The sequence below is a fragment of the Zosterops lateralis genome (genome assembly GCF_965231275.1).
Source record: "Zosterops lateralis genome assembly, chromosome: 9".
In the NCBI taxonomy this organism is placed as follows: domain Eukaryota; kingdom Metazoa; phylum Chordata; class Aves; order Passeriformes; family Zosteropidae; genus Zosterops; species Zosterops lateralis.
The window spans coordinates 11,505,925-11,531,737 of record NC_139769.1 but is presented as its reverse complement, the minus strand read 5'-3'; the positions used below and the strand labels follow the sequence as shown (position 1 = coordinate 11,531,737).

Genomic DNA, 25,813 nt, shown 5'->3' with positions numbered 1-25,813 from the left:
TAATTTAACTCTAAGAAAATATTTACAAAGCAAATGTGCAAGTTTTGGCATCCCCTCTCTCTGAGTCATACAACTGTAGAATTATAGATGCAGCATGAAGAAGTTTGTGCGTGTCTGTGATCAGCTACACCACCATCCATGGAGTCAGACAGTCACTGTTCTCATGGCTATAAAAGACCAAGACAGATGAGTTGAAGGAAAAAAGAACCCAGTGGACTATATATATCCCATTAAAAAAGAATCCTTTTTTCAAGGAATGCACTTTTATGACAGAGGGCAATTAAGCTTTGAAACAAAGGAATCTAGAGTCTTTGTTCCTGGAGATTTTCAAAACTTGATGAGGCACAGGTCTGACCTAACCTTGATGTTAGTCTTATTTATAGTGCATATTGGACAAGATGGTCTCCAGAGGTTATTTCAAACATACTTTTTTTCAGTAATTCTATAGTTCTATCACTATGAAGAACCAAGGGAAAGCTCAATGAATTTTAATGAAAAGGCACACATTTTTAATAATGAGGGCTATTCAATGTGCTGGGGAACTTTTTTAGAAATAAAAGAACTCAAAATGACAACAAAATAATGAAAATTGAATAATTAGAGAAAAAATATTCTTTTTTTTTTTTTTTTTTTTTTTTTTTTTTTTTTTTTTTTTTTTTGTTCTTGGTTCTTAATACTGCCTGTCACACACAAAGTCATACAAAATACAGCAGGAGAGAAAAACACTCCTAAAATGAAAATGGGCTAAAGATTTGATCTGCAAGTCCTATGAGAATCCTGCACAAAACCTACACCTAATAAATCTTATTCCAGATATAATATTATTATGCATAGGACTGGAATCCAGAATGACCGTGGGTTCATTCCAGCTGGTTGGGTCACAGAGTATGGGGAGGCAACATGGTGCAATTTCCCTCCTGGCATGTGTGAGCCAGTGCCTGGACTGCTGAAATGGTTGTACTCAACAGTTCAGACTCATTACTTCATGGTGTTTGTAGAGAAAGCTAAGTTTATTGAGTCCTCCTCACAAGTCTGGTTTCTAAGGCTGTTAGCAGTGAATAGAAGTTGATAAATACCACACAATACCTGGAGACCAGTGCTGGGAATTTTTGTTACTCCTTTCAGCTCTACTAACTGTGGTGCCTTCCTCACCAGTACTGGAACATGGCTGAGATGCAGAAGTGGTGGCTTAAATGGACTCCAGGGAGAAGAGGGGTAAAAAGAAAGAAAAGAAACCCCATTGATTCAGAATGAATAGGTCTTTTTCAGAACAGAAATCTAAACTGCTGCCATGTGCTAGTGTCCATTGAGCAGTAAACTGTGGCTTCACAGGCTGAGACGGAGGGAGAGATGAGGAGGAGAATTACGTTCTAAGAAATCAAATGCAAATTACATTCCAGAAAAATGGGGAAAACTCCCATACCATCAGACCTTCAAAATTCCACCTATAAAACAGCAGAATTATAGTGGCTACGAAACGTAGGATACTGAAAATCAATTCTGAAAAAAAAGTGTATCTTAGGTAAATACTGTATTTATGCCCTCCTCTTGGAATAACCTCACTGCAGCAACAAAACAATTGCTGACTGTCACAAGACCCTTGCAAAAATCCTGCAGACCCCGTTTTTCAAAAGAGCAATAATTAAAAAATAAAGTCCTGTGGTGTTTTTCCTCTATAAGCCCTGTTTATGAATTCATTGCACAGCATGAAGGTTATTAAAATCCCATATGTGAGAACCACACACAGCACAAGGAGATATGAACTGCCATTCCACAGAGATAATGCTATCTAATGAGCAAAACAAGGAGCACAGCTCCATTCTTCTTCAGAGTACATTTGGAAAGGGCAAAGCATCTGGCTGCTGCTCATGGATACCTCACCAGACACTTCTTCTTCTTCTTACCTGTTGATGAACAAGTTAAATATGAAGAGCATGGCTGTTATCTTGCCTTGATATTCCCAGGACACTCTTCTAACCCACAAACCATTTGATATGGGGGGATTAAATGCTATTTGGGGTGACCCAGATACAGTGACTATTAAACATATTGCTCTTTACTTCCACATCCACACATTTCAAATCAAAATGTAATTAACTGTGGAGATAACCAATACACCTCACGAATTAATTCCGGAGTACTGCCTAACTGATAATATAATTATTTTTCCAAAATTATTCATTTATTTCCCATTTTATTGTTGAAACAGAAGAGTTAATGCTGTGCTTTATTTTAATGCCAAAACTGTTTTGATCCCACACAGCGCAGAGCTATTTTGAACACTATCAGCAGCTGGAAAAACTTCAAGAAAAAGCAAGAACAACTGTTTTTGAAAAAAGGTTTATGGAAAAAAAAAAAAAAAAAACTGACAAAAGTACAGACATGCACAAAAAAATTTCCTCAGTTTTCTGAGGACTCTGAAACTTTCGTTAAAGAGAAACCAGTCTGCAGTTCTAAAATCCTTGATTCAAATTTAATGCATAAAACATACTCTACTTATGGACACTGATCAAAGGTTTGTAAAGCTGTTTCTCTGCCTTGCATGTATGATCAATCAGCCATCAGCAGAGAGACCACAGGTGTCTGATAGGAGTCATCATTAATGCCAGAGATGGAAAGCACTCCAAAATAGGAAAGGCAGGATCTGCCATGAAGCAACAGGAGACACAATCATTTTCTGGTAGGATTAAAATCTATGTGCTTGCTTGGTACTCAGCAATATTGCTGAGGAAGGGTTTCCTTCCCATCCGTATCCTTATGATCACACAGTGCTGCTCAGTCCTCACACTTGAAATATCATTGCTAAAATTCACAACTTGAATAAGAGCTGTGAAACTTGCACGTAGATATGAACTTTCCCTAATTTCAGGCCTGTTTAGACTCAAGATTCTCTTTTATACCAATTATCCAGTTTTCAGCTGCACCTTCCAATCTTGTCTCTATGTGATAAACCCCGTCACGATATTACACTCTCACTTTCAGCTGTTGGATCCTACTTACATGCCACAATCAACATCACTGTCAGAAATTATAACCTCTATCAATATTTTAGAGATGTAAAGGAGGGAAGACAGTGAAAACAAATTAAGCTTCATAACTAAAATGAAAAATCCTTTCCCTCTAATGACTCCTGCCTTCCAAACTGTCTTTCCTTATGCATGAAACAATTTGATTTGGGATTTGCTCCCTGATGAGGCTTAGCTACATACTCTGGAACAAGAGACCCACAGTTAGGAATACATAAGACATAACAATAAAATTCTGTAACATGCCATGCCAAATAGAGAATTTTATCCTTCCAATCACCCTCACAACTAAAGCTACAGTCAGGTATTTAATACTGCTCCACAAGCAAGAGATGCCTCCCTTCATCTTCCCACTTCATTTCTGCCAAGTCACAGAAAAAAAAATAAATATCCAACAGAAAAAAATCTTCTATCAGTCTTTTGAATACTTTTGGGAGAGAAATCACTTAGAAGTGATGTGTCAGGGCACCTTGTCTGCTTCTTTCTCTCCCTTTCTCAGTCGAAGGACGGGATTAAAAAAGCAAAAGCACTTTTAAGTGCTGTTTGGGGCATAAAATCCCCTGCCATCCATCTCTTGCTAGGAAAAATTTTGAAAAGAAAAGCACTTAGAAGTCTCTTTTTGTCTCCATCTACATTATTCCTTTTCTTGGATGTGGTTTGAAATAAAAATAGAAATGAAATGCTATTTTCACTGTTTTGAAGTTCAAATCGGGCATGTCTCCTCTAATTTCTTCTATTGGTGTTTTCTCTGTAACAAATATCAGTTTTGGTCTATACTGCATTCCATTTCTCTCTCTTTTTAATCTCAACATCCCCCTCCCAATTCAAGTAATGAGATTATCATGCTATAATCTTATTCTGAGCATAACCTTTGATTTCTATGGATTTCTATTCCAACCAAGATACATCTGTTCTGCTGGCTAGATGTCAGCAATATAAACATTTAACTAATTTAATTGATGTTTTAACTTCCTAAAGTGGGGCAGCCTTCAGTGACAATGGCAGTCAACTTCAGAGCTACAAGTCACAAATGTGTTCTCAGTGGCAGCAAAATCATCAATACAGGTCTTAGCAACTAAAAAAGCAAACATAATCCTGAGACATACATAAAGGGTTTTGAAATTATCTTTTCACTCTATTCAGCAGCACTGATAGTAAATACAGTCTGGGAATTTGACTTCAGCACAGATTTGGATCTGCTGCTGAAAGGCCAGAAAAAGCAAGAAGAATAATCCAGGCACAGAAAAATTAACCAGCAATAGAAAAAAAGGGGAAGGGGAAGGGGAGAGAGAAGAGGAGAAAATGGAGGAGCTGTGATAAGTGTTTCCAAATATGTAAAACATGCTGCAAAGGATTCTTCACGTCTGTTCTACATTAGCAGGGTGGTAGCTAGATTCAGGTTAGACTTTAAGCAGCTTTCTATATGAAATCATAGTTATAAACAATCTTTCCAGGGGCACAGTTACAAACTTGCTATCTCCAGAAGTCTCTTCTTATCCTATTTTCTGTAATTCCATGAATTTTAGTAAGTGGATGTGCACACAGCACTTCACAATGTAGCCTTCTTGGGTGACACTAAAGAAAGATAATGTTCTGTGCTGCAGTCTCTAGCTCAGCACTGTGCTCTGCATTACATGGAAAAGTAGCTATCCAGGTATCCTTCAGCAAAAAGGTACCAGGGCAGATGTGTGTGTACAGATGGAACTCATGTTCTAGTAAAGCAATCTGCAATTTGACAAACCTTGATCCCCAGACAGGGAAACCAGTAAAATGAGAACAGATCAGGTTATCCATAATGCAGCAGCAGCAAAGGCAACAGCTTCAAACATTTTAGAAAGTCAAGAATTATTTCCCTAATTATTAACAGTTGCTTCAGTAGAGTGCCATGCACTTCTGATTTTCAACTTAAAGCTACAGCAAAATGAAACTGAAATACAAATATTCACTAGCCCATCACCTTTTATGATGTATGCTGAAACCCTGCTTAAATGGAACAGAAGGATTGAAATCAACCCTTCTTTCCTGTAAATCTATTCAAACGTTCCTGAAGCACTCCTAGCAAACCCCTGTTTCTTGACAACAGTAGATATGAAGCTGTCTTTGTGTAAAAGCTGTATTTCTTCATAGTTTATGATAGCTCTAGACTTGCCATCCCTTTTTTTCAGTACAAAGAATAGGAGTAATTGTGGAATAAAGTACCACTCATCATAAGGATGTCAAATTCTTTTCTATTGTAAGCTCTGTCAAATGATAAGCAATTAGACCCTGCTTTCAAGGTTGCTTAAATAAATAATATTTTGTATGAGTTACTTTTTAAAAAGCTGCCTGATGTACATATCACAGTCTGGAATAGTGATATGTCTACACTAACTGTGGTGTTGAATGTGTATTTAAAGAATAAGAATTTCTATATGTGCAAAAAATGTTGTTTTTAAAGTCAGTCTGAGGGTGTGCATTTTCACATGTTTCTGATCAGCTCTTCCCTGACACTTTTCCAAAGTCTTTGCCATATTGTTAGCATCATCTTCATATATAGCTGCCAGGGGAAAATGAATCAGATGCCACAAATTACTCAAGGGCAATGAAGCCCTAAAGGAACCTTCTGCAGAAAGTTTCTGACTACAGAACATAAGTCTGCTGTGCTCTAAAACTCCTTGGTGAAATTCTCCTGTGAAGGCAAACATATGTTTATTTACTGCAGAGACACCTTACATGTCCCCATGGTAAAGAAATGCCATTTTATGGCTACTACCTTTGATAATGTAGACAATAGAAAAGCACTTAGGAATGTTTTAAAGCTGTTGCTAGGTGAATGACCCTCCTGGCCTAGGAAAAACCTGCAGGTTAAATCTGCATTTCATGTGTTGCTTGGTTCCAAGCTGTTGCAAGTTTGCATGCTAACCAAGTAACTGTATCACTTCTTCAATGCCATGCTTTTCTACTTTAGAAATCCATCTGTTAGATGAAGCAGTATCAAATCAGAAGCAGATATGGGGTTCCAGAGACAATAAGCCTTGATAAAACACGAGTATATTGTGTGGAATCTCTGATGCTCCCCTGCATCACAGAGGTCTTGTGATTCATGACTTTCAGTGTATTATCAAACAAAACCCACCACTTGAGGAAATGCACGTACAGAGATCCTGCTACAGCAGATTTCTTTATCTATCAGTGCAGCTGAACTTGTCCAGAGAACTCCAGGCTGGCCTCAACATTTGCAAATCAGTTACAGTACTGGATGACTCCCTCTGACAGAGATCAGTCTGTTTACAACAGCTCCTGTATGGGAAGCAAACACTGCACTCACACTGAGCTCTGGAAACAGAACCATGTGCACACAGCTACACAGCAAGGGCTCAGCTAAAATGGGAAGAAGAGGTTATAAGGCAAAATAACAACTGCAGGATTCAGAAAGACAGACTGTAAATGCTGATGTGTTTCAATTTTTGGGATGTGATTATTTAATTATTGGCATTGAGACATGAGAATCAGATTATCTTTTTTGAGTGTGTGTGTGTGCTGTCTTTGACTTTACACTTTTAAACCCTAAATGTAATAGCACAACAAAGTCATTCTATTCTGCACAATCATGCTGAGATTTTCTCTAAGACACAACATTTACACCACTACTTTATTTATTTACTTATATCTTCAGCAGCACCATTCATATGACCAGAATCTGTAACACTGACAATTAAAAACAGAAAAAATGTCCAAAATCTACACCCAAGTTTATATGGGTCTGATAATGCAGGCAAAGGAAAAGGAACAAAGGACTTCATTCTCCTTTAACACTAATATAAGTTAAATTCTGGGTAAGTCATTCATGCCAGTGGCAGAAATAAGAAACCTTCACTGTGAATTGTAAACCACTACAGAGAGGTCTGAACAAAGGAAGGTAAGAGACTGCACAAGTTTCTGCTGAAAAACTGCTGTGCTGAGGGGAGATACTGCTTCTGGTATATAACTGTACTTTTTACTTTTGTCCTTTTTGCTGAGCACAAAAATATCAATTCTGTTTCCCAAAAGCATGATACATGAGAAATAATTATGAATACAGATATCCTTCAAACCAAGATGGATTTTTATAATAACACCTTTATAATAAACAGAGCTATGTAAAAGTACAGATTAGGGGTAATTAGCAGGGTAATGAAACAACCTTTGTGAAGAAGCAATAAAGAGCACAGCGCAGAAAAGATCTGTCTGTGGGTGCATTTTCAAATTTAGGAGTCTGAACTTTGGCAACCATATCCATTTTTGAACTGGTGGAGTGGCCATCAGGGTTACTTCTGATGCCAAACTATTTCTCAAAGAAACATAAATTTTTCCAGTTTTGAAGCAAATGGATAACAAATGACATGTAATTCACAGTCCCTTGGCCTGATAGTGTCACCTTAAATAGCACTTCCTTCTGAATAGGCCTCTCACAATCAGTAGCATTATCCCTGGAGTGAGCTATTGCTTATGTTCACTTGATCCCAAAATATTGCAGTTTGAGGCAACATTCATCTTTATGCAATTTTATTTGTGCTGTATAACATTTTCTCTTTCCTATGGGGAGAATCCAGACAGATGCAGGGAGGAAGGAATGGGAATAGAAGTTAATAAGGCAGAAGGTAGGCAGGGACAGCAGGGAACATAAGGGGCTAAAGTCCCAAAGATAGTTAGCAATATACAGCAATATTTACTTTGTGGATCCTGGCTCAAGGGAAAAAGTCTGAACTGACAGCTTTAAATGCCAAGAGAAAGACTTTGTCCTGTTCAAAGATTCGGCATAAATACCTCGCTGGAGTGGGTGAGAGTTAAGGCAAAAGCAAACGCTTCCTGGTGATATCCAGCGACAGACCAAGATAAAACGTGCATGAACAAAAATACACGAAATTCCAGTCAAACATACAAAAAACTTTCCTATTGTGAGTGTGCCTGGGCACTGGAACAGGTTGCCCAAAGATGCTGGGAAGTCACCATCCATGGGGGCATTCAAGCACAACTGGAGAGAGCCTTGAGCAATGTGCCCCAGCGGACTCTGCTTTGGGGGTGAAGGTTGAAGTAGATGATCTCCAGAGCCTCCAAACCCAGAGGCAAATACAGCAATCAACCCCAACTGAGCTGTGCTCATGGGAAAGATCACTCATGAGAGTTTTTGTGGTTTTCTTTTTTTTTTAAAGAGGAAGACCTTGCGTAAAAAAAAAAAAAGCCTCTTGCTGTTCAGCAAAGAAAAAGATGTAAGGCTAGACGTATTTTTTTGTGGATCTCAAAAACTGATTTGATACTGCTTCATCTAGCAGATTGATTTCCAAAGTAGGAAAGCAAGGCATTGAAAAAGACAGAAAACAGAGCTAGTTATAAATCTTTCCATAGACAAGGAAACAAGGATGTCTATAAACAGAACATTCCAAGGTTTTACTGTGGAGAATTTGTAGTGCCATATGTGTACCTACTAGAACCACTTGAGCTTTTTTTATACCTTTTTTGCCATTACAAAGAAAATAAATCAGGGCATCTGACGTAAGTAAAACATAAAAATAGAAATGGATAGTAAAAATTTTCTGCTAAGGAGAAAGGAATGAACTTACAACCTTGCATGCTAGCCTTTCTTACACCTAATTGGGGTAATTTTCAGCATAACATGCATTTTCTGTCAATGATAGACAATATATATCTTAGATATGCAAATAGCATGTAGATTTTATTTTTTTAAAGCCTTCACTACATATTTTCATCTCTGCTAAAATGTATTTTATTGCTTTTTATTGTTGGCGTAAAACTAGTAATAAGTTGTATCTGCACAGATAGTTGAAGAGAAAGATTCAGGTCCACAGGAGCTAATCTCAGTTGGCTACTTTTAAATGCAAGACTACAGAGAGCTGAAATCATAGCTTTGGGATAAAATACCAGCAAGCTTTGTGCAATCACTACACAAGAGTGGTAAAGTATTATACTGCAAAAACTCAAACATCTCTGTGTCCACAGTGTAGATAATTACACCAAATTGCACTAAAGCAAGGAAGAATGAGGGATAGTGGTTCATTCCAATTGATTTCTGTTATTTTGTTTGGTTGCTCTGGTTTGGTTTGTTGCTTTCTTTTCTTTAAATTATGTACAGGTATCAGCCCATGTTCTGGGAAACTAACCAAGGAATCAATATTTGTAAATACCACACATATCCAGGTTCATTTTGAAAGATTAAACCCATGTTTTCTAACGGGATTCAGAAAGAACAGTATGGTGAAGTGCAAGCTTCTGGGATGGAACGGTAGTAAAAATCACATAGACTGAATCATAAAAGGAAGGAATGAACAGGACAATATCCAGAACAAAGAAAGGATTTGAAGGTTACAATAAATTATACACTAAAGCCAACTGTACAGTATATTTTCAATTGGTGTCACTTTCTGAAACCATTACAGAGCAGGACCATGTTACAAATACTTTAGTGAGCATCCTAAGCTGCTATTTGCAAGAAGGAAGCTTACTGTGGGTGAAAAATACAGCAGGAAATCAACCAAAATCACAGGTTTCTGTGATAGAAGCAAATGGTTAAAAAAAAATAAATTATATATACATATATATATAAAAGAGAATTCAGGGAATACTCATGTAGTATAAATGTCTTGTAACTTCGCTGCCTTCAGTGTACATTCATTGACTATCTCCCTTTAAAATTTTTATCTATTGCATATTAGAGATAATTCAGCCAATACAGAATTTAGCACGTGCTTAAATGCTTTGGGATCCATTCCAAAACACATGAAAAATCAATGTTTTAATCTGGTTTGGGATGAGCCCCCTGGTAAATATATCTGGGGCTAAGAACAAGCTGAGGTGTTTTGCTAAACAAGTATCAGAGAGAAATAAAGAGTTCACAGAGGTCATTTCTGTCTGTCTAAGCACTTAAATGCTACTAGTCCATCTGAGACAATGAGTTTTAAACAATGTAAGGAGGAAGCATTTGGACACTACAAGACCAGCTTCTTGAAGAATCCTAGGTGTAGCAGCAGATTATAAGTTTTGGATAAGTACTGGCCTTGACCCCTCATCCTTGTCTGTTATCACCTGAATATCTGTGTTCTCTGTGCTTCTGATTTTAATTCACATGAACAGGGGGTGACAGGAAAATGTGACTCTACAAATCCTTAACTAGAAAATATGGATCAGAACATTCAGCCATGGAATTCAAATTAACAATGGTCCTGGAAGATGTTTATAGTTTACATAAATGCCATGACTGACAGAGCCCATATCAACCTCAGTCTCAACAAAATATTCCAAAAGGCTTCAGAATATGAGGCTATGCTATAATGTAACTCATTGCCAAATTATTTCCATATAGTTTCTAAAATAAAAAGGTTTATAAGAATAGAAAGCTTGGTAAAAGTCTGGTTAAACTAATATGAAAACTGCAATAAAAGAGTAAATATAATTTCAGTGTCAGCCATCTATATTCACTGCAACTTTAGATATTTTGTGAAAGGCTAGAATTCCTGAATGCTAAGCAATCAAGAGAAAAAGATACAACTAAAGACAATACAAATGAAAAATTAAAATAAATATTAAGTTCTAGGTGCAAGTAAAAGGTCACTTGCTTTTTTTCTGACATAAAACTGAAGTTATACTATGCTTCCTTTGTTCCATTACTTCCCTAAAATCCATTTCCTTAAAGGGGAAAAAAAATCCCTTCATTCCTGTGAATCAATGTTTAATTATAGCACATTTGACTCTAAGTCCAAGAACTGGTTCTGCAAAAAAATACAAACAGTGCTATAAAGATGATGTTGTGTGGCTTGACACATAATGTAGACACCTTTATTTATGATTTCTTGTCAGCATAATGACACCTTTTCATTTCGGGTAAAATTTTAGCAAGGGGAAAGAAACTAATTGAGTTATGGTATCTAGACAGGGCAAGGTGAAAAAAGGCTCAGTTTTTCAGGCTTTCTAATCTTGAATCTGTCACCTGGGTTTGTATTTTGATGCTATTACTAATGCTGAAATCTCATATTCAATGCTGAAATACTCATACTAATGTAATGACTATTACCCAACACCACCAGCAGTCCCTTTGCTTATGAAGACAGATCTAGAATGAGTAGAACTGTAAGAATGGAGTTTTACCATGAAACAAGACTGCATTAACTCTGCAAGTTCTCAGGGACAGCCCATCCAGGTGGGCAGGCACTGCTGCAAAGGAGGTGCCTTCAGGAATGGAGGCTGGCAAAGGAGGCTCTCACTCACCCTGTATCACTCCTTTTGCTCTGCCAGGTGGGTGAAGGGGACCTGGTGTCTGACAACAGCAACTGAGACATCCAGACATCTCCCCTCAGCCAGGAAGCACAGGGAACATGGCCCTTGCTCAACCCCTGGCCATATTCATACTCAAGTGAGGCCATATTTCAGAATATTGGAGTCCTACATCAGGTGGAACACTTACAGTGCAATTGTGGTGGAACAGCTCAGGAGAACAGCATCACTGAAGCATTGAAATAATTTATTTGCATGCACAAGACAAAAAGTCTCAACAAAGCTTATTTACTTTCCTGTCCCTCATTCTCCTTTCCCAGTCTCTCAATTTTTCCACTTCTGTGTTTATTGTTCTTCTGTGATATTCCGAAAAGTTCCACATCACACAGGCAGGCAATGCCAAGTAGAAAGCTGAAAATCGAAGTATCTAGCTGCGGATTGCAATTTTCCAAAAGAAGTGGGTGACATAAAATTATTGTTTTAAATGAGGGCCATAGCTAAAGACTACTCACACCCACAGAAGAGCCTTATGAACACAAGTCTCATTAAAAAGTTGCTTCATCCAGACCATCATCAGCCATGAAGGCCTAGAAACAACACAACATAGTGAGTAAGGAAACAGACTGCACTGAAAACATAACTTCCTGAAAATATTTAAGCAAAGGAAATAAATTCATTACCACTGATGTAAACCCTTCAAAACTCTGGCTCTGAGGTTTCCTGCTCTGCAGCATGATATCCAAGGTTCATTGCAAAGCCCTGTTTATCCAACTGCACTTCTCAGTAGTTCTACCTAATTAACAGTTTGGCAATGAAGGAAGCAATGGGGGAGCGTATATATGTAAATACACCAAAAATATGCTAGGGAACATTAAATGTGTAAAATCAAGCACTGAAAATTTAGGGAAGTGTCAGAATTAGAGTTGCTGTGCAGCCCTAATTGGGCAACCTTTTGTGCATGCATTATGATACTATCTTTAATTACCCAACCACCTACTATTTTTTCCGCTGGACCCCTGCCTGCACTGACTGACATAATGAGCAGCTACTCAATGCCTTTGTTTTCTTGTTATTAGTCAATGTGTCCCCATGCCTCATTTATTGAGCATTATTCACACCCTGCTCTGAGACTTATTAATTTCTGCCTTGGCTGTCATTCAGTACTCAGAGTAGCTCCTCCCTTCTCAAATACCATTCTAAAGAGAGACAGGAAAATATTGTATTAGCTCACTTCAATTAAAGGGGTCTGAGAAATTTAAGTGAAAGTTATAGCTTAAATTAATAAGAATACACGGACTGGCATACAGAACCTGGAGCAATTAGAATTCTTCGGTAATTTATACGTTCAAATAGTTTTCATTGACTTGAGCTATCTCTGTGCTTCATAAATCAGACCCAAGGGTCTCAAACTAAGCATTCAGAAAGTAAACACACACAATTAGTAAAAACATGGCTTGATTAGATTAGAATCACATGGAAATTTCTGTAACAGAGGCAAGAATAGAATATTACAGCTAGCATTAACACTTGACTGTGACAGCCTTGCCTTCCATTCCTGTAGTGTCACAACTCCCTCACACCATTTCTTCAGCAAATGAGGCAGTAGTCCTAGCAACTTCTTTATACACTTCAACCCAGCACCAAAAAAGATAAAATCTGGACAATGAATGAGGCTGAAGTTGTCCCACTCTGCAGAGCCATGAATACATTGAAGAATTCTGAATCAAAAGTGGACAAATAATTTTATTTATGGCATTCTCCAGTTCCTGAACCTTGACTTTGCAACCCTGCTTGTATTATGTCAGCCTCAGAGGTAAAAAAGGATATTTTAAAAAAGCCAAGAAATCTCTACACAGCATGTGAGTGGCAAGTGTGCTGTCCAGCAGGGCCAGAACCTGCCTATCCCCCCCCAGATTTCAGTCAGTTGAATTAATGCAGCAGAAATGGCAGCAGCAGAATACCACTCTCTACTTCAGTAGCCAAACTACTTTTCCTTTGTAATTATAATGTCCTAATTGTTACTGGGAAAATATTTTTCCAACCAGCTCTAGTGAAAATATTTTCCCCTGACCAACTAACATGTCATTAAGAAATAAAATATTCATATTAAAGAAGCATTCTAATTTCTTTGTCTAACAGATATAGTCATGTTCCAAAATTCATTATGTAAACTAATTAAGTGGTATTTATCAAGATTGTGTTCTAAACTGCTTTTTGTGTCTTTCACCCATCAGTTTTCCAATTGTTCCCTGGACATACAAGCCCACCACCCCAAAAGGAAGGCAAAATAAAAGTCTGGAGTTTCGGACTCAGGAACCCTGAGCTGTGGTCTGGCCTGCTCCTGACCTGTTTTATGTCTCAGGTAAATTACAACCTCAAGGTCTCACTTTGCCAATCTGCAAAACAGAACCGCTTTGCTATGTTATAGTTTCAATAATGTTATTTTAAAAAAGCCTTTTTACCTCAAACCTCTCCATGGGTAACAGTGTTTGTGAAGGTGAAGTATTCAGCATGGTCCATTTAGGGAATTACTGCGCCTCCTGCAATAGCCCCATTATCCCCTGAACATGGGGATCAGTGGAACGAGGCCTCCAACCCTCCAGGTGTGATCCTGCAGGGACTGGGCAACAGGCAGGCAGATCAATTCCAGGGAAGCCCAGCAGGGGAAATCTGAGGTATTGGCATGTGCTCCATCAGAGATATTTAAAATTAACTAAAACTTCTTTTTGCCAAGTCCTCTTAACTTGCTGTGGATTTAGCTACCAGTCAGCTGTAGACATTATGCAAGTAAATACAACATTCCCATAACAGCATGATGGATAATGCCTTTCTCAGTGCTCCCTTTCTGTGCACAGCAGGTGCTGCGATATTAGAATTGAAAATTCAAAATATTTAAATCTAAAAAACTATGCAAATATATGTTCTAGAGGAATAATTTCAACTGAGTTTCAAAAGTATAGAGAGGCCAACTTACTGCTAGTAAAACATAATTAACAAGGGACATAGCTTTTACTTATTAATTATATTTCTTTTGTACCAACGCTTACAGGAAATGCAGCAAAAAAAATTATAATCAGCAAAAATCTTTTCTGATGACAGGTGTTTCCTCCTATTAACTCTGCAAAACATATGAATCCTGAAAGAATGATATTTCTGTTCAGTTTTGCATAGCAGGGTGTATAAATAAAAACGTTAACTGCCAGGACATAATTTTCAGTATGCTTATCTTACTTCAGATGTGTGTTTTCTGTTTGGAGCACAGCTGTTCATATTTCCCAACATGAGCTTCAGTGCTGTAAATATCTCCTCTATTGAGGGCTACATTACTAAACTACTGCACAGGGGCCACATGCACAAATTGTGTTAGTGCTAATGTAAGCTGTGTGCATGCAAATCCATGCACAGCACTCAGAAAATGTGGACCAAGGACCTTGACCCCAACGTTTTTCCACTGAACCAGAATTGCTCTATTTAAAGCTGTGACTGTGACATAAATCAGGTTTTTCAAAAAGGTTTTTATTCAGCTAAAAGAACTCATTCTGGGATAAAATTTAAATAACCTATGCTGCAGAACTGCATTAATGAAGCAAATTACTCCCAGCAACCTGGAAAACAAAATAATTTGGAAACTGAAGGTAAGATTGTCTGGGGTTTATTGCTACATTTTTTCAACAGTTAGAAGTCTGTGCTGCATTTAGCTCAATTTCTTCACTTCTGGGTCTCAAAAACAAGTCCTTTGCCTGTCAGCATAACACAGCTGGCAGCACTATTGCCTCTCCCCTGGAAGGTCAGGGATTCACATCTCTGACTGAGACACGGGCTCGTGTCCAATGCTGACACTGCAGCAGAGGTTTGGGGGATGTCTCGGCACAGCTCGAGCCGCCCGCACTCCAATGAGACACCGCAGCAAGGTCACTGCTGCCCATCAGTGGGGACCTCCTGGGTGAAAGGTAACACTACCATGGCAATTTTCTCAATGGTAGCACATAGGCACAATGGCTTTAGAAAATATTTGCTTCTAACAAATAGCTCTGGGTATCTGAGAATCTTTGGAAGGAACTGTTAAACAAAATAAAAGAAATCCATGGGGCTCTCCAAACCATGCCAATTTCCCTCCTTACTCTGCAAAGCTTTCTTTGTTTAGGAGAGAGGGCAGCCTACTTCTAAGAACAATGAGAGCACAGAGTTCAAATACATATTATAACATTTTGTTCAGATGGAACATATCTTGTACAGTTTTAGAACCATGGATTCATTAATTTCTAGTTTTCTGATGGAAAATTTGCAACAATAATTACCAAATTAGGAATATTTCAGTCAGTCCGCTGCTTTAGGATGAGGGAGAAATGCAAGAAATATGAGCATGGGAAATAAAAGCTATTTGTGCACCACTTTTCTCTGAGCAGTCAAGTGGATTCTATGGCTGGTGACGAAAGTGGTGGCTGGTGGCCATCGGCCCACTCTGTGCCCCAGCTTTGTGACTACAATGACAGAATCTGATGAATACACATGGGCATTTTTTTAATCTCTTATAAGATCAATCTATATTGTAAGATCAAGAGCAAAAAGAAAGAATGGCACAACTCCTGATGAATGTAAGGCTATTGCTCTCAAGGCAATGAAATACCACATTTTGAGTAAGAGCTAGAACAACAGAGATAACCTAAGAGAGTGTCATGGAAGCAGGATTGCTGTGCCTGGGAACTTGAGAAGTCACTAAAATCTACCTCTGTGATCAAGGATTTCATCTGTTCCTTATGGACTACAAACAAGTAAGAAGAAGATTTGTCTTCTTGGTTTGTACTGGTTTTAAACCAGACACTGTCTGAAACAAAGATAAGCCTAAAAAGCAAACTTTGGGCACAACAAGAGATTAGATTTTAAAAAACAAACAAAAAAAGAGGAATCTGAACTGATTTGAAGGCCAGAAATTATAAAACATGTTTTTCTTTCCAAGAAAGCCCTCACAAGGAAACTGAGAGGACTTGCATTATTTCAGGTATTGATAAAATAGAGCTCTTCATTGTGTTAACTTGAGAAATCCTAGGGGAGTCTCAAGAAAGGAAATATGCTGCCTTATTCATATGACAGGAGAAATAAAAATAAAAGAATATCAGATAAAAGCCAAATTGGACTAAGTTGTATTTGACCACAACTGGAAATGAGAAACAAGATGTAATATATACATAGTAGATAGTGGAATAGAATTAAGCATACAAATAAAATTGCTGCTTCTATAAAAATAAGAAATACACATATACTTAACATCCATCATGGGAAAAATTCCAGTGAAGTTACAATTAGATTTTGAGAGTAATTTCAGCAGCAACCTATTTCATTTCTATAACACTATAATGATTTCATCAGTAACAAATTCTCTAGGTAGTATCACACTGGAAAGTTTAAGGATAGCACCATTAAATAGCATCCATAATTGTTACAATCAACTACATATTACACAAAAGGGTGCATTTTGAGATGACTGTTAAATGTACCAATTTACCAGATTAGCATTTTGCTGAAAGAAACACTCCAAGCCTTCAAGAACCTATTACCTATGGACCAAAGCTCATGACAAGCCTGTTTTCTGCTGCAAAAACAAAGAGGGCATCCTTTCACAATAGAATTAATAGTACAGCCAAAAATACTACTGTTTACCCTGTACTGTTCTGTTATGGAGGGGCAAAACACAAGGGCTTTAAATGCTACTGAGTACAGTGCCAGGTAAGCTGACATGATGAATATATGCAGATGTTTCCACACCTTGTTCAGTCTCCTTTGCTCTTACAACTATTGCATGGGGCTGTGACCTGTGCTTTGCAAAGGCTGACAGCATTTGGGCTGTGAACCTGACAAAAGAGGTGCCTAATTAACAGGAAAGGAATCTTGCAGACACACACAGAGGTTCCACAAAGCATGAGAACCTGAGGTTTCACTTCAAGTGGTACTGGGAGCAAATCTGACCGTGCAATCTAGAAACACTGTTTCCCTCTCAAATCACCACAATCATTAAATAATAGACACTGGCTCTGTGTTGAGCACTTTTAAAAATCATGCTATCTCAAATACAGAACAGTAGAAGAACTCTTGGACATCCTTAAGTACATAAATACTTCATTGCTTCTAGAAATAAATAATGGTTGTATATATAGAGAGATACTCATATTGGAAAGAAACAAAAAAACTACATTCATGAATAATCTAGCAACTTAAAAATTCAAACAGATTTTAAGATTTATTATGCAATATCTACTCACTCACATCTAACACAGAAATGCCTCTTAGTGATATGTAGTTGCTAAAATTATATTTATGTTTATAAAGATCTTGCCAGACAAACTAGATTTTTCAAAGAAAAATGACATGCTTAGTGAGTGAAGGGAAATTACTAGAGGCATTCTTGCATTTACTAAAGACTGATAAAAAGACAGATTTTCAGGAATTCGGAATATGGATCCCTAGATAAATGAACAATTAATCTGAATATACAAAAACCAAATGTAGATACAAATTAAGTGTTCTGAACATAAAATGAAGCTCTAATTTCTTAACAGATCCATTGGATTATTCCATTATAAAAACTGTTCCTCTAATGAACAAGGGCATTTAAACTGCAGGAAGCTACTGCAGACTGAATGGAAAAAATTATGACTAAAAATCCTATTTTCAATAATAACTTAAACCACTGTAAGATTTCTGATATGGACTGAAACAAACTAAGGAGGAAAACCCCAAGAAACCACAAACCAACCAACCAATCAACCAACAAAAAAACCACTTTGCCTTTTAGTTCTAAACTGTTTTTAATTGGCCTCATACAACACCATATTTGCGATCTGTTCCTTGCTAAATCTGCCTTATTTTTACAAACAATCTTCAGGAGAAAATAAATGGTATTTGCAGAAAGAGTGAGTTCACAAGCATGAAGAAAGTAACATGGTGGGCATCATCTTGGAAAACAGTGAAGTGATTCATCTCATGGAAAAAGACCCAAAACATTAAGAAAATAAATTTAAGGTGTTTTGACATCTAGAAACAGGGGGACCATATTATGTCATCTCCTCTCTTCCATTACAGCTCAATCCCATACTGAGTTCTAGGAAACTGAACAGCAAGAAGCAAGGAATAAGTGGGCTCTTTCTATGGATGATTTAGGGGAAAAAAAAGGAAGCACTTTGCTTGATAACATGGTGATAAAGGTGAAACTACAAGTGTCTGAACACACTGGAAAAAATGATAATAAGAACTAGCAACATCAAAGATCTTTAAAGAAACAGGAAATAAAAAGATATAAACAGCTGTAATATTTGCCATATCTCAATCTCAGAAGATACTCAAGTGGTACCACATGATCTTCTAAGGGATGGGGTAAAGGCCCAGGAATTGCAATTACAGCAATGGGCAGGTTAAAACCTGAGATAACGTGGAATACGGGTCAATCACGTCCTAGCAGGATGATGAGTTGCCAATTGGCTCCTTTCAGCTCTAGATTTTATTTTTTTGTATATGAAACTATTTAGCACACACTGAAGCTAGAAGAAAACTATATGCATTATTCATCCTATTTGTGGCAGACATGCACTGTAGTTTCAGTGAACAGGACTGGAAGTAATACCAGAGGAAATAGAGACCTTAAAGGAAGACACTAATCTCAGAAAACTCAGAGTGTCACTGTAATTTTTTTTAAGGGTTCTGTTATGGTAATAGTTATGTTTGCAGAAAATTATTTCTGCACTATTCAGATAAACAGTCTCACAGAGGGCCATTTCTTCCCCAGGAAATGAAGAGTGGATAACACCCACCAGAATGCGAGCAAGCCATTTAAAAGCAAGTGGAGGGAGATGGTTCCTATGTTATTATCAACAGCCTATACATAACAAATGATCAAATGATTTAGATTTTACAGCAGAACTTACCTTGCATTGCAGCCAGCAGAGGTGGCAACTAATTTTAAACAGGAAACAATATCATCCCTCTCTATTGCTTGAAAATGACTTCTCATCTACAATTATCTGTCAGTTTTGCCTTCTCATTTTCAGCTATCACCAGCCCCCATACCTACAAAAGTCCTTTCTCCTTGATGCTTATGCTCAGCTCCAAAATAATTTATTAGGAGTTACACATGCTTATCAAAGACAGACAGGATTCATGCAGAAATTAATGACAGTCTATGGAAGTTGCTATATATCATTATATAATATATGCCAACTCTGCTGTCACAGTACGTGGATTGCCTCATCCTTTGTCAATCAGAATGAAGCATTAGTGCAGTGAAAAGATTATTTTTGTTGTTGCTCTGACAATAAAGTTCTGGCTGTAGTACAATGGTAATAAGGGGTCATCTATCCAGGATAGTAGATTCACAATCATTTGATGACAGTCAATATGACTATAATATTTTAATTTTTGAACACAACCACAAGTAACTTGATCAAAAATGTTACTTGCTCTTTATAAACATGAATCCTTTACAAACATGATGATCCTGAAGCAGTGAAGAATACTTTGGTCCACATCAGCAGCAGGACAGAAATTGAGGCAAGCTCATAAGAGTCCCAACTGTTCCTCTGCCCACTCATTTCTGAGTAAAAGATCAACACTAACCATCATTATTTGACTTACAATAATGTCATCAGCTCCATCCATTGGCACTGACACCGATGGTGACAAGGCACATTCAACCATTCAACCAAGGGCCAACTAGAGCAGAAATGAATAGCACAGCTCCAGAGTGACCTCACCAGCAGAGGATCCCAAAGGATGATGCCACTACTTCCAAGGCACTCCTGTGGCACTCTTTGAAGGTCTGCCATGGAGGCAATTAATGAAGAAGCACCATCTGCTGTGTGCCTGAGAAAATTGCATTTTTCTGGCTTCTTACTGGAGAGCTGGTTCAGCCTTGGAAACACTGAAAATGGTCCGTACTCAGCCTTTGGGAAACACTGACTTGGCTTCAAATAAACATTTTTGGGCTCACTCCATTTGAAAAAGAAGTCATTCTAGCAAGGACATCGGAAAGAAACTTAGACAGAACTCTGACCTGAGACACAATTTTGTCACAGGTTCTTCTGATTTGAAACCTATTTCCAGATGCTCTCCCAAAGCTTCCTTCCAGAAGACTGGATCAATATATTAATCTTGAGGCCACATCTTGACTCTATCAGGAATCAAACTTTGTGCAGAATGCAGCAGTAGGTGGCTTAAGAATAGCCTCTTATCTCCTAAATCTTCAATCTATGCCTTCAAAGCATAAATAGTAATATATATTTTGGGGGAAGAGGAAATCTGATGATCTAGTGAAAGAAATTTTTGGCAGTAAAGGGCAAGCCAAACTGGAGGGGAAGCTAAAGGAAAATCAGCAGTTTTGGACAGCATGGACTGGCTGTAAAAAGGAAGAGCTAATAGGAAATAGGATTGACATTACAATTTTTTTACATGTTAGGAATAAGATGACACAAGAAATTGTATTGTAAGCTGGAAAATGCTGATAAATCAATAAAATTAATTAGACAAAAACACCTGAGAACAAAGCTGTCATTCATTGATCAATTCCATAAGACACTGTATGTCATCAAATACAGGGTTATTATCTTTACCTAAAGGCCAGGCTTTATCCTTCACCTTGGTATTTAATTTCTGTTGTAGGATATTTGCCAGTGCTGATCTAAGCTTACAGTGTAATGCCCTGGAACTACTTTGCAGTGTGTCCTGTGCATGCAGTCAGGCATTTCATAGGAGTCTGAAGGAATCTGTGTAAAAGCTTAGAAATACACTTTTTCAACTTGATGCACTCCAGAAATTATATTTTTCTCTTTACAAATATGAATCCTAGGTACCAGCACCGAAACAGGCAGAAAGGAGGGAGTGTGGTAGCATCACTGAACCAGAACCAGGGAAATCAACCCAAACCAACTTGCACTTTGCCTGGTGTAATACTAATATGAGACCCTTCAGTGCTCTTTTCAGTCTCCAACAGGAACCAAGCAGGTTCCATCCCCTGGAGAAATATTGATCTAAGACTGGTAGCATTTTCATCAATTTCAAATCCAAAACTCTGGGTCCTAACTACAAGAAACGCTTAAAGAAAAATTCCAGAAGTGCTACTTTAAAAAACAATGCTATTAGTTGCAGAAAAGAGGACTTGACTGGTATGAAAAGGTAAAGGCAGTAATGTGCATCCCTGGGGTTGGGGATTAAAAAGGAAGATGAATTGTTGTTATTAAGAGGACAATCCCAAAATTATTGTAGTAATTTCTCTGCATTCATTTGGGTATTTTCATTTAACAATGCATTTATTCATCTGATGGGCCAACTGCTCTTCTAAATAACAGGAAACAAGAGATTACTGTGATCTCTGACTAGCTCAATATGGAAAATATATCAATTAGAGAGAAAGAAAAACAAAGATGGAAGAAAGAAATATTGCAAGTAACACAGAACTTAATTTTTCTCCCTCCCACCTCTTCCCAGATTGAATTGGTCTTCATTTAAGGGTGCAGCTGCATGGACACCATTTGCAATGAACTTTCCAACATCGGTGGGAATACAATTTATTGGTTTAGAAGTAGTTACAAAATTATTTGAGATGAGTAAACAAAATTCACAGCTACAGCCACAGAAAATGTAGCTCCTTGTGACAGATACTGTGAGTTCATTAAGCAGAGCTCTAAGATGCACACACTGTCAGCACAGTACTACCATTAATGGCCATGAAGTTTTTGATACAACATTCATACAGGTCTCTTACAGACCAAATAACACAGATTTGGTAGTACAGACTAAGGTATTCAGCCAGACAAGAGAAACTATCCCAAGAAAAGCAATTACTGCTGGTACAATTTGCATCTGCTCCGAGAGGGTCTCTGAGCTCATTTGTCTCTATGCAGCACTTACACCAGTCCACCTGTTCCATCCTGGTTTGAGAGCAGATAGCACAAATTAACAGCTCAAAAATGCATTTAAGTTTCACATTTTAATCTAACAAAAAGCCTAAGAGAAAAGACTCATGTGATAGAAACTTTCCACCCACTCAGAGAACAATAAAAAAGACAAAACTCTATGCTCAATCCGCAGAGCCTCAGAGCAGAACCTGAAGCTGCCAAACGCAGGCTGTGACAGATGGCCATGGGAGCAAACTTGGAAAGCAAAGGCTTTCAAGGAAGATGGCTGTGGCTTTAAAGCTAACTAGTAATTGGCATGACTGTCAGTGTTAGGAGTCTGTCTCTTGAGCGAGTTCTAGCTGCTGTGTTTACATGTGCACCCACACACGTCTGTGTGTGGCTGGCATGCGGCTCCCTGCAGGGAAGTATTAATAGCCTTGGGTCAGCTCTGTGCTGTGCATCTCTGCCAGAATAGCAGTGCTGGGCAAGAGCTCAAAGAGCTGAACTCACTGATTGCCATAGCCAGCAGGAAGCCCTTGTGTAGCAACGACTATAAGAGCAAAATTCCATTTTTAGTGACTCTTTTTACTCTTTGGTGTATTTTATACACCAGTACAAAGTGTACCTCAGCTGTCATCACTAAATCCAGAACTAATGACACTCTGCTGCAATGGGACACCTTGAATCTCTGTGAGAAATGGACTCCAAGTATAAGAGCTTCTTTTGATGAAGGCATCCTCATTTTTAAACAGCAGTAGTGGGAGAATACTAGAATACTCAGAGAGGAAACAATAGGACACTGCTCTCCCAGCTGATGAACTGGAACACCAAGGAGATACCTCACCTGCCACTAATGCAAAACAGCCCATCCTTCATTTGGCAACTATTACTGACAAGAGCTGAAATCATGTCATGGTAACAGAGGCAAGTTTTTATCCAGAGTAAAATCAGTAAGTTCCTCCTTCCTCCCCCTGACAAGCCCCACCTCTCATCTTCTCATCACATCTTTCCTATTTCCCTCAGAGGTTTGGTCTCACTCAAGAAGACATCACACCAAACCTCTCTGCTCTTTTCTTTACCAGTCCAAGGAATACTCCATTCACTTTTCTAGTCCACCTGCCATTCAAACTAAAACAAAACATTGCTGACAGAAATTCGCCTATCAAGGTAGCTAACTGCAAAAGTTGGCTCTTCTGTTTTCCAGATGATCTCCAGTCAATTTTTTAGGTGTGTGTCTCTCATCTGGGGAGACATTGTTCACACTTTCCACATGGAGAACACAACTGGCATCTTCTCAATCGGGAGACTAATGTTAGCTACTATAACCCTACCCTTCAGCAGCAGAACAAAAATACTCAAGAAGGTGGAAGAAATCTTTGAAAATTACATATAATCAAGTTGGATGGCAAATCTTTGATAGCAGTAACCTTCTGCAATATAACCTATAAGCTCCATTCAACAGATCAATCCAGCCCACGACTGCATCGCAGACATTTATTTCTACCAGCCCAGGTTCTTTAGGGATTGACTTTTGAAGGCACAGCTCACTGGCTGATAGTAATCTCTTTTCAAGTCCCTTAGTCTTTTTTTTTTAAAGCAGAGCTGCCACACAGGCAGCACTGCTTGACTCATCACACTGAGGCTGTATGTGGAGCAGATTTAATTCCTCTGTATAGAATACTTGATATATTTATCCTGGCACTTGACTTTTTCCTCATGAGACTCCATCAGAATCGTGGCAGCTTTAAAAACCTAAGCTAATTCCATATATACAGAAGGAAAATGGCTGAGCTGGCAGGATTTGCTCCACTGAGGACACACATTATCTGTGCTCCCTTCTCTCCTGTAGGTTCGTAACAGCCTGAGTGGTTTCAAGTGGACCTTGCAGCTTATTTGGATCATTCTCTCTTCTTCCAGGCCAAAAGAGGGTTGGAAAGAGGAAGAGGACAGTGAGGATTCTGGTGAGGTCTATTTGTTTAGTGAGATATATTTCAATAATAGAAGATGTGCTCTTGGATTTGCTCATTCAGTGGTTCAAGTCCTTGGCAGGAATTTTATTTCTGAGTGTGTGCCTATGGCTCCCAGAGCCAGGAATGGGAGCTCTGGTACAGACAGAAAACACAACAGGGGTGGGGGGGGACAGGAACCATCAAACCACCATGTGTGTCTGTCAGAAGCTGAACAGGCAATGGGATTGTCATTTACAGTGTTATGTGACTAATCCTTCTGCAATACATCCAATGAAAATTGTTCCTCGAAATTTATAAATGGAAGCAGAAAAATATCCAGAATATAAAAATATCCAGATACTGCATGTTTAGTTGTACTTTCATTCTTCTTATTATTATTATCTTATTTTTGAGGCTGAAATAATAAGTAACTGTGCAACTGATAAAAAACTATGTCTTAGAAGAGATAGAGATGATAAATTAAAATTAAACAAACTACTTTTTATCACCTAAATATTCTGTGAATTCTTAATTTGTAATACAGAACAAGACCCCAAAGGAAAAGACAGGATAGAAGTCATCCATGTGTCAGAAATTAAATACTAATGTAACTTTCTGGCACAGGGAGTTTTGGCTGATCTAGCTTTTTAACCTCTCTAGGACCCAGTTTTTCACAAGAAGAGTATGAAACAACCATCTCTGGAGTCAGTTGAACACACCATGCAAATTTACAGTCTGGTACCTTCTCTTCTGACACGAAACCAAAAGCTGTTCTCCAATAGCACTCCAATATTCTCCACTGACACTTCATAGTGTCATTTTCATCCATTACTAACAGAGGCAAAAGAAACATTTCCAGGTTGGCTGCTAGCTTTACATTTTTTATAATGTTTCTTATAAAATTTCAGTCTTTTCGAAAAATTTTTCTTACTCGCCATATTGGGAGAGGAACTAACTTAAAACATCAATCCCATTCTTTGCTTTCCTTATGCATTTTTTAATTTAGGGTTTTTTTCAAGTTTTTTAAGAAGATGGTGTCTCCTGGTTGGTGTGGGTGCAGCAAATGATTACTTGTAACACACTGAACACTATGGTTTTGCTATTATTGAAATTGTATGTGCCTTATCTTAAAACCAGAAACCACATCACAGTCCACATTTCTGCATGTTATGTTTGTTTTCCTCTACATTTCAGGTAATTTTTAAGTGCACCTAATTTACCGTGTTAAAAACTAACAATAAAAATACAACACAAATATATATATAAGCTCTGTAGGCTCCTGTTAATATTCATATCTGGGGTATTTCATTTGTGGAAACCTCCACTCATTTCAGTCAAGTTCTACTACAGAACTTCTGGCAAAAAGGAAAAAAAAAAGGAACCAGATTCAGGCAGTCCAGTCACACACGTTTATAGCTGTGTGCGCCAGAAGTGGTGAGCAATTAATGCTTTTACCCAGGTCTGTTCAGGTTAGGGACAAAATGGTACGGGATAATATGATCCAAATGGATTTCTTCAATATCAATACAGTACTGATGAGTTTTTCAGTTATGGCAAGATTTTTAAAGTCTTAAGTGCTAAAATGCAAACTTCTTTTATCTAGTGCTCATCACTGTAATGCAAGATTCTTCAATGTTCACAACACAAAGGCTCTTTGCTCCCTCAAAATTCATTTCAGAGGAAGCCATTAGATCTCTCAGTTGCAGTTTAATGC

At 38.0% G+C, this 25,813-nt stretch overlaps 1 protein-coding gene and 1 long non-coding RNA gene across 5 annotated transcripts in view; one reads left to right on the top strand and one right to left on the bottom strand.

Moving 5' to 3' along the window:
• The window catches only part of ST6GALNAC3 (ST6 N-acetylgalactosaminide alpha-2,6-sialyltransferase 3), a 211,409-nt gene that overhangs the window by 81,287 nt on the left and 104,309 nt on the right, over positions 1-25,813 (bottom strand). The window contains exon 1 of one of the 4 annotated variants that reach the window (XM_083867975.1): positions 7,718-7,764. The exons of the other annotated variants lie outside the window; for them this stretch is intronic. The gene's annotated coding sequence lies outside the window, so the exon portion shown is untranslated. Of the gene's footprint in view, positions 1-7,717; positions 7,765-25,813 lie in introns of those variants that run through there. 4 annotated transcript variants of the gene reach the window in all.
• Positions 14,783-24,891, top strand: LOC310912818. The gene is made up of 3 exons (XR_014590726.1): positions 14,783-14,905; positions 24,000-24,111; positions 24,760-24,891. It is a non-coding gene; the product is annotated as an uncharacterized lncRNA (long non-coding RNA).